This window comes from Sus scrofa, chromosome 16 (assembly GCF_054392235.1).
Source record: "Sus scrofa isolate SSC_HxYL_T2T_F1_AM1 chromosome 16, Sscrofa_HxYL_maternal_Yorkshire_Landrace_v2.0, whole genome shotgun sequence".
NCBI classification, from domain to species: Eukaryota; Metazoa; Chordata; class Mammalia; order Artiodactyla; family Suidae; genus Sus; species Sus scrofa.
Genome location: NC_139398.1, coordinates 75,863,178 through 75,875,775, shown reverse-complemented (window position 1 = coordinate 75,875,775; position 12,598 = coordinate 75,863,178). Strand labels below are relative to the sequence as shown.

General features: G+C 38.3%; 2 long non-coding RNA genes across 4 annotated transcripts in view; one reads left to right on the top strand and one right to left on the bottom strand.

The window, feature by feature from the left end:
* Positions 1–12,598, bottom strand: part of LOC106506544 (uncharacterized) — a 143,206-nt gene that overhangs the window by 9,822 nt on the left and 120,786 nt on the right. Inside the window, exon 2 of one of the 3 annotated variants that reach the window (XR_014830946.1) lies at positions 1,577–1,774. The exons of the other annotated variants lie outside the window; for them this stretch is intronic. This is a non-coding gene — a long non-coding RNA (uncharacterized LOC106506544). The remainder of the gene's footprint in view (positions 1–1,576; positions 1,775–12,598) is intronic. 3 annotated transcript variants of the gene reach the window in all.
* The window catches only part of LOC106508256 (uncharacterized), a 448,820-nt gene that overhangs the window by 413,998 nt on the left and 22,224 nt on the right, over positions 1–12,598 (top strand). The window lies entirely within an intron of this gene.

The window sequence follows — 12,598 nt, the reverse complement described above, 5'->3', positions numbered from 1 at the left end:
GAAATCCTAGTGTCTGCCTCAGTCCTACCTCATCTCATCCCTGATCTCTGTGTTTCATCCAGATTTACTTACTTTTAGTTATTCTCATTCATCAAATTTAACTCTCTCATGGTCTTTGCATATGCTGGTCCTTATGCTTAGAATGCTCCTCACCCGCAACCCAATACCTGCATTTTCTATCCTGCTAACTGCAGTGTAACTTTCAGCTCTCAACCTACACGATTCCTCAAAGAGGCTTTCCCTGACCACCATCGCCCTCTAAATTATTTCTACCTTGTTATTCTCTGGCTAGAACCATGTTCTTTTTCTTCAAATCTCTTACTGTAATCTGTATCTATATATTCTCCAATGTATGTACTTCCTGAGGAGATATTTATAAGAACGGAGACTTTGCGTTCTATACACCTTTGTCTCCCTTAGTGCCTGGTAGGTAATACGTGGAATGGTGTTGGCACTCAATAAATATTTCTTGAATGGCTGAATGAAAGTCAACATTGGCGTTCAAACCAGGTTCGATATGACTCTGATGTTCTTCCACCATAGCATGCAAACAATTACCTCTTGAAGGTTTTAGTGAAAATTAACTTATTATATAATTTCTGCTTCTAGTTACGATAGAGCACCTTGATTTAGACCGATCCTTTTATTATTTTTAATTAAAATAACCCTAAAAGCAAGATTAAATTCAAGGGCAAAAAAAAAAAAAAAACAAAAAACGTCTGTTTCATAGCATCAGAGAACAACCAAGGCAGCCAGGACTTGAAGGCATAAGATTCCAAGGGAAAGAGACTCCAAGAGAGGTGAGCTTGATATTTGCTCCACTTTATGCTTTAAGGAATTTACAGCACCCTAAACTGAGTGGGAGTGAAAGGCCAAGAAACCAAGCAGAAGGCAAGTGGTCAGAAGCCAAAAATACTAACTTTTACAGAGCTGGAGAGACAAAGGTGAAGTTCATGGACATTAGAAAGAGGGGTCCTAATAAACACTCCATGCTTCCAGTTAAGACCAAGAGTCAAGACAAACTGGGAAGAGACTAACCCCCACTAACTCTCAGTTGAGAACCATCTCCATCCCTGTTTGGACAGACAGGATCTGTTCTTTCTCTAACTGCTAGCCAGAAGAAAATAAATTTTTCCCTGGAGAAAGATGACATCATCGAGAACCTTCACAGTTTCTCATATACCACATCCCATACTTCCCTCATTGCCACCCTATGACGTTCGTCATCTTCAGAGAAGACAATGTGAATTCCACATAAGTCTGAATCCCCTTGGACAGGCCCAGGCAGATGCCAAGGGCAGAGCGCAGGACTCAGAGAAGGATCCTGAGTGACTAGTCAGAGCTGACAATTTGAATTGAAATGAGAGCTCAGCTGCCTGCAGTTTCGCTTTGAGAATGGCGATCTGTCTACTGTGCAGCCACATGTGGACATATGGAGACCCAAGGTAAAGAGCGCACAGAGCGAATGTCAGCAAAGGAATGACTTCCTTTTCGACCAGCCACGGATTTGGCTTCAACTATTAGAATAATGTGATATTACAGATGGAAGGACCTTTAAAATTTGCCTAAGCCAAACCTTTAAGTCTTTTGCTTGCACTGATGAAGCCCTGAGGATGGGAAATGATCTTCCTACATCCACACAAAAAATCGAGTTGGTTCTTGAGCACAGGCGGCTGCACTCTGCATCCAGCTGAACTCCTTCCTGGGTTCACTGCCTCAGTGAAGCTCCAAGCTCAGATGACTCTAGCCAGCAGCCCATCAGCACTGCAAACAGCTTCAACAAGACCATAAATGTCATGTTAGACATTAGATGATAAATGTGACTTCTCCGTAGCAAAGAGAGCCCTAATGGGAAAAGACAATGGGATTCCCATGGAATTACATTCTTCCTCTCCCCAAGGACATCACAACAATTTCCCATTTATAGTGTTGTCCTAATAAATACAAAGGAAGTCATAATTCACAGCCATTATTTAAAGTAGTCGTGTTGTTCTCACTTTTATAAAACAATTAGGCAGGATGTTTTCTATCAAGTAAGCAGCTGGGCCTTTAAAAAACAACAAAGCTGGCACTTCCATCTGTGCTATTACCTTGAAAATTGGGATGGAACCTCAGAGTTTGGGAAAAGGGCAGCCAACGAGGTGGCAGGAAGGCCAGGTTCTTGTCCTTGTTTTTGTTTCTGGTTTGGTCTGGATGCTTTGAGCAAATCTCTTAAATTCAGTGTGAACTACTTGTTGAGCTCTGTGCTAAGAGCTGACAAGGCTCCTCTCCTGTCACCTTCATGACAATCTTCTGAGATAGCGGCCAAGGAAATGAGGGCTCAAAGGGCTTCTGACTTAAGTAGGGCCTCTTGGAACTCTCATGATAGATGGGATTCTAACTCAATTACTGAGTATTTGGCTTCAGAACCAGAATCCTTTTTGTTGTATTGTGTCTGTTTGTTTTTGTTGCATTGTGTCTGTTTGTTTTTGTTGCCTTAGCTTCCTCAACTGCCTGCAATGTCAGTGTCAGCTGAAACTATTCATCTCTCAGACACGTAAATAACCTCAACTCAAATATCTTCCTATGTGGCAGGTCATAATTTCTCAAAATCCTCATGGTCATGCCTTATCATGAGCACTTTTGACTTTAGATCTGCAAGTACTATCTCTGTCCATCCCACACCAGCATTTCCAGGTGAGAAACTCAGGTCCTATGTGTCCAAGAAAGAAAGAAAAAAGGAAGGTGCAACTAAGGTCCTATGTGTCCAAGAAAGGGAAAGAAAGGAAAGTCCATTGGCTTACTAACTTTAAAAACAAGGTGAGAGGTCACAGGAGGACTCACAGCTCATAGTTCAGGCTCACCCTCATCCCACCCCATCTAGCCAACTGTCTCTTCCTTCCCTTCCCCCAGGACCCCAGAATGTCTTGAGTGCAGCAATTCTTTCAAAAGCCTTGAGGTTGGCCAACATTGTGGACTACAGAGTCCCTGGCCAAGCAGGAGTATCCAACCAAGCATTGCCTCAGTGATGCCAGTGTTTTCTCTAAACAGGAGTCTCAAGCATCTGCTAGGAATGCAAATCTTTCTCTATACATTACATGCAAAATAAAGGGGCTAAGAGAGATGGAAGATGCCCAAACTGGTATAGCACAGGGAACTCTAACCCAGTATCCGGTGATAATATATATGGGAAAAGAATCTAAAAAAGAATGGGTGTATGTATATGTATAACTGAATCACTTTGTTGTACAGCAGAAATTATCACAACATTGTAAAACAACTATATTTCAATAAAACCTTAAAAAAAAAAAAAAAGATGCCCAAACTGGGTTCTCTGAACCCCAGGACAATAGGCTATATTCAAAACCCAGATTCATCCTATACATTTTTCCTCAGTGAAGGCACACACAATGTCAGGCATTTTAAGCTAGAATTATATCCAGCTTTGTGTGGTATCTATGATTTTCTCACCAAATTCTAGTATCAATTATTTATGTTTCTGGTTAATTTAAAAAGGCTCACCGAAATCCTTTACTATCTGACATTTGATCATTTACTCCTTCAATAAACATTTATTGATCAATTAGTCTGTGCCAGGCTTGGGTGTTCAGTGGTAAATAAGATGAAGTCCTTGCCTTCAAGGTTGTGACAAACAGTGAATAAACAAATCAATTTGTCTATTTACAGTAAATAAATAAATTTGCGTAATGACATTAGATAATGACTGGGGGACTTAGAATTCCAAGATATACACCCGTGTAAGTCCCCCTTTCAAATCCAGCCTAAGGAATTCTAATTAGTTTTACACACCTTTCTGGAATGGTTTTAAGCTAGAACACAGTCCAACCAAGAATGTGAGCCCAGGTGAGACTTTGTGTCAGTCTTCACTGGATTATGAACATGAAAATGTTTCTTTGGGAGATACATGACATTCAGCAAGAGCGTACAAGCTGTGCAGTTATAAGCTAGTTCATTACCTATTTTGCATACAACACAGTTTGGATCTTAATTTAGACCTTGATGCCAAAGCCTTTTTCCACAGAAAGGGTAGAGAGCAGAGGAAGATGGCTCAGAAAGAGCAAAGTTCCTTCCAATTCTTCGCTCATGCTTTAATCTCCACAGAAGTGCAATTAACCAGGCAGCCCCTTCCCAGTGCTTTCATCACCCTTACTTAGAGAGGAGATTTCTCTGGGCACAATCAAGTGCTTTCAAAGCCTGAAAGTCATGGCTTTTTAGTGAATGTAGCTTGTCCATTTCCATTTCATTCAGAACATGAAGGAAAGAGATTGCTCTTTGTCAAGTGGATAAGGAATAGGGGGTGGAGGGGAAGACAAAAGACCAAGAAAAATCTATATTCTGACAGCATGTAAGTAACTGTGAAGATGTTTAAATATACAGGACTGTGAACAGCCTTTTAAAAGATTTCACAGACCCATAGAAAGTACAGTTGGAGAGAATCTTAGAGACCTATGAGCCCAGTACTGTGCTTGACATAAGGGGAAACTGAGTGCCCAAAAGGAAAGCAGGCTTTCTAAGGTCTTAAGGTTGATTGGTAGCCAAGTAAGAACTAGAATCCTGACCCTCCGCTGCCCTTTCTGTAACCAGACTGTTTCCATACTCCCTTTCTTCATGTATCCTCTTTTATGCTGTTTTTATCACTTTGTTCCAGCACAGAGAATCCTCCCTTTTGTCCTAACCCAAATATTCTCCAGTTTGCAAAGAACCACTCTAAATTCCACGTGCTTCAAGAAATTAACCTAGTTATGCTAGGAATAATTTCTGCTCCATTCTCTGAGATGACCATATTTGTAATGTGAGTCATGCATTTGTTTGTGTTGTAGGTTGCAAGTGACAGTTTACAATGTAAACTGTCTTAAGCAAAAATAAAAAGGCACAGTTTGTTAGCTGCAAAACTGAAAAGTCCGGGGATAAATCTTACTTCAGGCTTGAGTGTATCCTGAGGGTTTAACAATAGCTTCAGGACTCAGCAGGATTTTCTCCATTTCTCTTCCTCTGGGTGAGCTCCTCTCTCAAGATCTACACCTCATGATGGCAAGGTGGCTGCCAGCAGCTCCATGTTGAATCTTGTCCTCTTAACAGCACCAGCAGGAAGTGGCTTTCCTCTTTCCCTGCAGTTCCACAGAGTTCCCATGTAGGAGTCTCATTGGATCTGACTGGACACATGCTTGTTGTTGACGGGCTGTGCTCACCTCCTCCTAGACTCAGGAGATAACTGTCTTCATTAGACAGTTGTGGTGCCGGCATAGAAATACTTGGTTGTTACTGTATGATTTGTGCACAGTGCAACATGATAGTGTTAAGGGCAAACTAAGAAACTGACAAGGCTTGCTAAAGTCAGATTTTGCAACCATGATTCTACAGTTTTCCGATATGATGCCTCACTGCAGACTTCCTGAGTCTGTTGGGATCTTGTGCCTGATGGGCCCAATTCCACCAACAACAACCCAAAAGCATTTTCCATGGGAAGCTAGGGCATCTTCAAGATACTGAAGTCTCTGAATACCCTACAGTCCATTGTCTCCTTGTATGTTCTGTTGATAATATATCCTTTGAGCTTATCAGATTAATCTGTAACTTCTGGAAGAGTCAGTTCAGAGGGTACATTTTTGACAAGCTTCTGATGACTTTCTGCCCTTCTCTGAGTCAGTTGCTATAGCCACAGGAATGTGATGCTTCAACTGGTCTGGCCTGATTCACATGACTACCTGAGTAGCTCCACATGGCCATATAGTAGAAATGAATATAGTGTTGGATTTTTTTAATACTATTTATTTTCTGGAGGATGCTGAACAACTCTTAATAGCATAGAGTGTGGAGTGGCAATTCTAGCAAGGAAAATTAGGATGTGTTACCAGGAAAAGAGGAAATGGATGTTGGGCAGAGAAGAGAAATGTAGTTCCATCACAGGTAGTGTTCTCCCACCATTTTATATGTATAAACTTGGCTTTTCTGAATCAATTTTAGGCCCCTTGGGGGTAAAAACAGAGCTCAATATTTAATCAATAATAATTACATTGTTATTGAGTAGTCAAAAATGAGCATTTATTAGGCACCCGCAGAGAGCAAGGTCCTATGATGATCAGAGGAATCTTAAAGATCAAATATTGCTTCAGATTTGGGACTCCAACTCAGTGCAAAAACATACCCTAAATATCTCCCCTATGCCAAGTATGGTGTTAGTGCTGTGGATACAAAGTTGAATAAAATATAACTCCACCCTAAAAAGCCTCATCTAGTGGGAATAAGAACAAAAATACCACCTTTTCTTGAGTATCTACAAATGTGCCTATATTCCATATACATTAATCTTAAGTCTTAGCACAACCCCTGCAAGGTGTGATGTATTATTTCAGTATGGTTTTACTGAGACCCAGAGCATGACACCTAATATCAAGTTTGGAGGCCAAATAAAGTGTTAAGAATGTCCAAAGTCACACTGTAATACGGAGTAGAGTGGAGAATTTTAGTTGCAAGGTGGCTCATAGTTGCTTCTGATCATTTAGGTATGTAGATATTAAAATAGTAAGCGGGAAAGAGGAAAATGAAAACCCATTGCAAAGCCCTTTTAGCAGACCCTCTCTTCTGAAGAGTTCTGAAGAGCCCTTAAAGCTTCCTGCCTGCTGCAGTCTTTAATTTTACTTTTGAACACATTACATCCTCAGCCCTTTTCTATGTGAATTACAGAGCCATTCAACCATCAGAGGAACTCAGTGCCAGATAAATACAATGTATTATAATTACCATTTTGGTCATAATTCTTTTTTCTTTAATGGAGCATAATCTTTGTGGCCACTGAACACTACTTCTGGCTGATTAGGCTCTTAGTATTTAATACGTTTCAATAGGAAATGAGCAGAATTAGTACAGTATCTTGAATAATGAGCTATTAATGTATTTTTAATGACCAAGATGTTCTGACAAGAAACTTGTTGATTTTTGTCACCATAACAGTATTGCAGAAATAATCTGCACGTGTAGTGGATGGTATTATGTGAAGTGAGATGATGCTTTAGTACATTCAGGGCACTCTTTTAGAAGGCAGCTCAACTTAGGGAAGTTGTCGCAAAAGAGGAAAGAGCTTAGAGATCTGAATTGAATTTGAACTGTAACAGTTTCATAGTATTCTAACCATAAGAAATTTATTTCCCATAGAGGATTTCACTTAATCTTCTTTTTCCTTACTTGTTAGTAGCTATTAACCCACTTCACAGATTGGCAAAGTGGAAAGGTTTGTCCTCCTTTTCTTTCCTCTAATCTAGAAGGATAATTTCTATCTGACTCTAAGCACAATCATAGAATCAGCTCACTGTTTTGTTTTATTGTCTTGTTTTGTTTTAGTAGAAGAGATTATATAATCTCTCTGGGTCTTGGCTTCTTCATTTGTTAAGTGGGGATAATGAAGTGCATGTGTCATAGGATGTTATAGGAATTAAGTTAGATTAATTCATGCAAATCACCATTAGGTCTTCTCCTCCTTTATCCCCTAGGCCAAGTCAATTAATGTCCCCTGCTGAAGATATTACTCCTTGAGGAAATTTTACATAAATTTTAGTAGACTTTAATATCCTACTTGAGTTGTGAACCCCCTAAGGTCAAGGGCTGTTCCTTACCCTTTTTATGTCTTGCATTTAGCACAGTATTGTACACAGAGAAGGTATTCAATAAATACCTGTCAAAAGATTGCCTCTCAAATACTTTTCAGCATGTTCATGCTACAGCTATTTCCAATAGACCTCTCAGAGATACAGAGGGCAAATTTATACCTGGTGTTGCCTGCACTTTTTGTGGAATCAGGGCCTAAAAATATTAGGGTTCAAATTAAGAAATATGAAAATGCCTCATTGAATGGTCATTGACTGTCATCAAAACTTTTCAATGAATTTGATATAATGAATATGTGTTGAGATACCATAAAATTAAGTTGACCAACGAAGAGAAGAAAGGAAGAACCCAAAACCTAGTGTATTTGTGTGCAATGTTTTTTTATAATGCTTTTTATCTTTTTCATTAGAGCTGATTTACAGTGTTCTATCAATTTTCAACTGCACAGCAAGGTGACCCAGTCACACATACATGTATGCATTCTTTTTTCTCCCATTATCATGCTCCATCACAAGTGACCAGACATAGTTCCCATGTTTTATTGTAGATGGTGATTTTTAGTATGTAATTAGATTGGGATATTTTAAATAGGGAAGACTCAGCAAGGAAAGAATATTTGCCATCTAAGAGAACGTTGCTGATGATGGTGATGACAGTTACTGTTTCTAGAGCAGTTAGGACATTCAGCTGCTACACCAAACAGTGTACATGTATTGATTTATTTCATCTTCAAAACACTAAGAGGTAAGTGCTATTGTTGCCATTTTATAAAAGTTAAATCCCTTAACTTAGTCATATAGCCTCTATCTAATAGAGGCAAAATTTTAACACAGTTCTAATGATTTTATTTAAAAAAATTTTTATCATAGTCGATTTACAATGTTCTGTCAATTTCTGCTGTACAGCAAAGTGACCCAGATATACGTGTGTGTGTGTGTGTGTATTCTTTTTCTCACATTATCCTTCATATATTCCATCACAAGTGGCTAGATATAATTCCCTGTGCTATATGGCAGGATCTCATTGCTGATCCACTCCAAATTCGATAGTTTGCATCTATGAACCCAAAATTCCTAGTCCATCCCATTCCCTCCGCCTCTCTCTTGGCAACCACTTGTCTGTTCTCCAAGTCCATGAGTTTGTTTCTTTTCTGTAGATAAGTTCATTTGTGCCATATATTAGATTCCAAATATAAGTGATATCATGTGGTATTTTTCTTTCTCTTTCTGCCTTACTTCACTTAGTATGAGAGTCTCTAGTTCCATCCATGTTGCTGCAGATGGCATTATTTTGATCTTTTTTGTGGCTGAGTAGTATTCTATTGTATTTCATATATACCACATCTTATTAATCCATTCATCTGTGGATGGATTTAGGTTGTTTCCATGTCTTGGCTATTGTGAATAGTGCCACAATGAATATATGAGTACATGTATCTTCTTCAATGAAAGTTTTGTCCAGATATATGCCCAAGAGTGGGATTGGTAGATCATATAGAAGTTCAATATTTAGTTTTCTGAGGTACCCCATACTGTTTTACATAGTGGTTGTACCAATTTGCATTCCCACCAACAGTGCAGGAGGGTTCCCTTTTCTCCACACCCTCTCCAGCATTTGTTATTTGTAAATTTACTAATGATGGCCATTCTGACCAGTGTGAAGTGGTATCTCATTTTAGTTTTGATTTGCCTTTCTCTAATAATTAGTGATGTTAAGCATTTTCTCATGGGCCTGTTGGCCATCTGTATGTTTTCTTTGGAGAAATGTCTATTCAAGTCTTCTGCCCATTTTTCAATTGGGTTGTTTGTTTTTTTGCTGTAGAGTATATGAGTTGTTTGCATATTTTGGAGATTAAGCCCTTATCGGTTGCATCATTTAAAACTATTTTATCCCATTCTCGAGGCTGGCTTTTTTTTTTTTTATTGTTTCCTTTGCTGTGCAAAACTTTGTCAGTTTGATTAGGTCCCATTCATTTGTTTTTATTTTTATTTCTATTGCTTTGGGAGACTAACCTAAGAAAACATTAGTACAGTTGATAGCAGGGAATGTTTTGCCTGTGTTCTCTTGTGGGAGTCTTATGGTGTCTTGTCTTAGGTTTAAGTCTTTAAGCCATTTTGAGTTTATTTTTGTGCATGGTGTGAGGGTGTGTTCTAGTTTCATTGATACATTCAGCTGTCCAGTTTTCCCAGCACCACTTGCTGAAAAGACTATCTTTTTCCCATTTTATATTCTTGCCTCCTTTGTCAAAGATTAATTGACCATGGGTGTCTGGGTTTATTTCTGGGTTCTCTATTCTGTTCCATTGGTCTGTATGTATTTTTTTGTACCAATACAACACTGCCTTGATTACTGTAGCTTTGTAATATTGTCTGAAGTCTGGGAGAGTTATGCCTCCCTGATGATTTTTCCCCTCAGGATTTATTTGGCAATTCTTGGTCTTTTTTGGTTCCATATAACTTTTTGGATTGTTTGTTATAGTTCTGTGAAAAACGTCATAGGTATTGCATGACAGGGATTGCATTAAATCTATAGATTGCTTTGGGTAGTATGACCATTTTTACAATGTTAATTTTTCCAACCCAGGAGCATGGCTTATCTTTCCATTTCTTTGAATCCTCTTTCATTTCCTTGATTAATGTTTTATAGTTTTAAGTATATAAGTCTTTCACCTCCTTGGTAAGGTTTATTCCTAGGTTTTTAATTTTGGGGGATATGATTCTAAAAATTATTGTGTTTTTACATGCTTTTTCTAATATTTCATTTTTGGTATACAGAAATGCAACCAATTTCTGAATGTCAATCTTGTATCCTCTACTTTGCTGAATTCATTGATCAGATCAATTAGTTTTTGTGTAGAGTTCTTAGGGTTTCTATATATAGTATCATGTCATCTGCATAGTGTGACAATTTTACCTCTTCTCTTCCAATGTGGATACCTCTAATTTCTTTTTTTTGTCGGATTGCTGTGGCTAGGACTTCCAATGCTATGTTGAATAAAAGTGGTGAGAGTGGGCATCCTTGTCTTGTTCCAGATTTTAGTGAGAAGCCTTTCAGCTTCTCACCATTGAGTGTTATGTTGGCTGTGGATTTGTCATAAGTGGCTTTTATTATGTTATGTTCCCCCTACACCCACTTTCAGTAAAAGTTTTTCTCATGAATGAATGTTGAATTTTGTCAAATGCTTTTTTTGCATCTCTTGAAATGATCATGTAGTTTTTGACTTCTTTTGTTAATGTGGTGTATGACATTGATTGATTTGTGTATGTTGAATGATCCTTGTGAATGTGAGATGAATCCTACCTAATTGTAGTGTATGATCTTTTTTATATGTTGTTGGATTCAGTTGGCTAAAATTTTGTCGAGAATTTTTATGTCTATATTCATCAAAGATATTGACCTATGATTTTCGTTTTTGTTAGTATCTTTGTCTGCTTTTGGTATTAGGGTGATGGTGGCTTCATAGAATGTCTTTGGGAGTGTTCCTTCTTCTTCAACATTTTGGAGAAGTTTAAGAAAGATGGGTACAATTTCTCCTTTGTATGCTTGGTGGAATTCACCTGTGAGGCCATCTGGTCCTGGACTTTTGTTTGTAGGGAGGTTTTTATTATATATTCATGTCTAGTGATCTGTCTGCTCAACTGATCTATTTCTTCTTGATTCAGTTTTGGTGGGCTATATGTCTCTGGCAAGTTGTCCATTTCTCCTAGGTGGTCAAATTTGTTGGCATGTAATTTTTCATAGTATTCTCTTATGGTTGTTTTTGTTTGTTTGTATTTCTGAAATACCCATTGAGATTTCTCCTTTTTCATTTCTTATTTTGTTTATTTGAGTTCTCTCTCTCCTCTCCTTGATGAGTCTGGCCAGAGGTTTGTCAATTTTGTTTGCCCTTTCAAAGAACCAGCTCTTGGTTTTATTGATTTTTTCAATTCTTTTTGAATCTCTATTTTATTGATTTTCTCTCTGATCTTTATGATTTCCTTCGTTCTGCTGAATTTAGGTTTTGTTTGTTCTTCTTTTTCTAATTCTTTTAGGTGGCAGGTTAAATTTTTGATTTGAGATTTTTCTTGTTTTTTGAGAAAGGCCTGTATCGCTATGAACTTCCCTATAAGAACTGCTTTTGTGGCATCCAATAGATTTTGAATGCCTGTGTTTTCATTATCATTTGTCTCAAGGTATTTTTTAATTTTCATTTTTATTTCCTTTTTGACCCATTGGTTTTTTTTAGTATCATGTTTTTTAGTCTCCATGTAGTCAGTTTTTTCTCATTTCTTTTCCTGTGGTGATTTCTAGCTTCATGCCATTGTGGTCAGAGAAGATAGTGGAAATAATTTCAATACTCTTAAATTTGTTGAGGTTAGTTTTGTGCCTGAGTATGTGTCAAACCTTGAGAAAGTTCCCTGGGCACTTGAAAAGAATATATATTCTTATTTTGGGGGATGTAATGTCCTGAAAATGTCAATTAAGTCTCATTTTCCTACTGTGTCATTTAGGATCTCTGTTGCCTTATTGATTTTCTGTCTAGAGGATCTGTCCCTTGGTGTGAGTAGGGTGTTAAAATATCCTACTATTATTGTATTCCCAGCAATTTCTCCTTTTATGTCTGTTAGTATTTGTTGTATGTATTTGGGTGCTCCTACATTAGGGGTGTATATGTTGATGCGTGTAACATCCTCTTCTTGAATGGATCCTTTTATCATTAAATAGCGTCCTTCATCTTTCTTTTGGTTTGTTTGATTGTTGTCTCTTTCCTCAAGGTGTGCAGGCTATTATCCATTTGATGGGGTAATCACAAGCTTCCAGGGAGATGGAGTCAATGCAGGGCTAACAACCAGGCAGTGGTTGATGGGCCCTTGACAGTGGTGACAGGAAGGTGGTGTTGGCTCCTCCTAGTTGCAGGACCCTGGGATGTGGCAGTGACCCTAAGGCCAGTGTAGGTAGTTCCTGGAGCATTTGGCAGTGTCAGCAGCAGGGCATGTTCATTCCCAGGGGAGTGAGA